At 39.6% G+C, this 747-nt stretch overlaps 1 non-coding gene across 1 annotated transcript; it reads right to left on the bottom strand.

The window, feature by feature from the left end:
• Positions 1 to 409: 409 nt before the first annotated feature.
• On the bottom strand, positions 410 to 516 carry LOC145007675 (small nucleolar RNA R71). Its single transcript, XR_013663048.1, has one exon. It is a non-coding gene; the product is annotated as a small nucleolar RNA R71 (small nucleolar RNA).
• Positions 517 to 747: the final 231 nt, after the last annotated feature.

Genomic DNA, 747 nt, shown 5'->3' with positions numbered 1-747 from the left:
AACTGAAGACGAGCCAAAAAACGAGATTGAGAACATTGTGAATACGTCCATGGGAGCTTACAAGAAGCGAATTAGAGATAATGTTGGTCTTGATCTAGTACAACCTGCAATTCCAGCAACTTCTACATTTGAGCTGAAGGGACACATCCTTACTGCACTTAAGGATCTACCATTTTCTGGAAAGGATCATGAGGATGCTTACAAGCATTAGGATGAAGTTAATGACATAGCGGATTATTTCAATGTCCCAAATGTTCATAGAGAGACAGTCTTGCTAAGGATGCTACCAGTCACTTTTAAAGGAGCTGCAAAAGACTGGCTGAAGGTACTTCCACCTGGTGCAATAACTACTTAGGCTGAAATACGCGACCAATTTTTAGAACATTTTTTCCCAACTTCCAAGATAGCTAAACTCAAGAAGGCAATAGCTAATTTTGAGCAAAATCCGGGTGAGTCACTTTATGAGGCATGGGAGCGCTACAAAGGTTTATTAAGAAATTGTCCTCAAAATGACCTTAACATACAGCAAGAAGTCTCAATATTTTATGATGGTGTTAATGTCATGACAAGGCGGCTCCATGATTCTCAAGAACCACTAGCTAAGAAAAATCTAGGGGATGTCAAATAGTTGGTTGAAGAATTTGCAAAGCATTCTCGTGAGTGCCACAATCCAAGGCTAGATGAAGTTAAAGGAAGAATGGGTGGAAAATCTATAGACATCGTTGTTGTAATAGCCATGCTTGATAC

The sequence above is a fragment of the Lactuca saligna genome, chromosome 7 (genome assembly GCF_052625555.1).
Source record: "Lactuca saligna cultivar CGN05327 chromosome 7, ASM5262555v1, whole genome shotgun sequence".
NCBI classification, from domain to species: Eukaryota; Viridiplantae; Streptophyta; class Magnoliopsida; order Asterales; family Asteraceae; genus Lactuca; species Lactuca saligna.
Note: the sequence above shows the minus strand (reverse complement) of the source record. Positions and strands in the feature narration are given on the sequence as shown.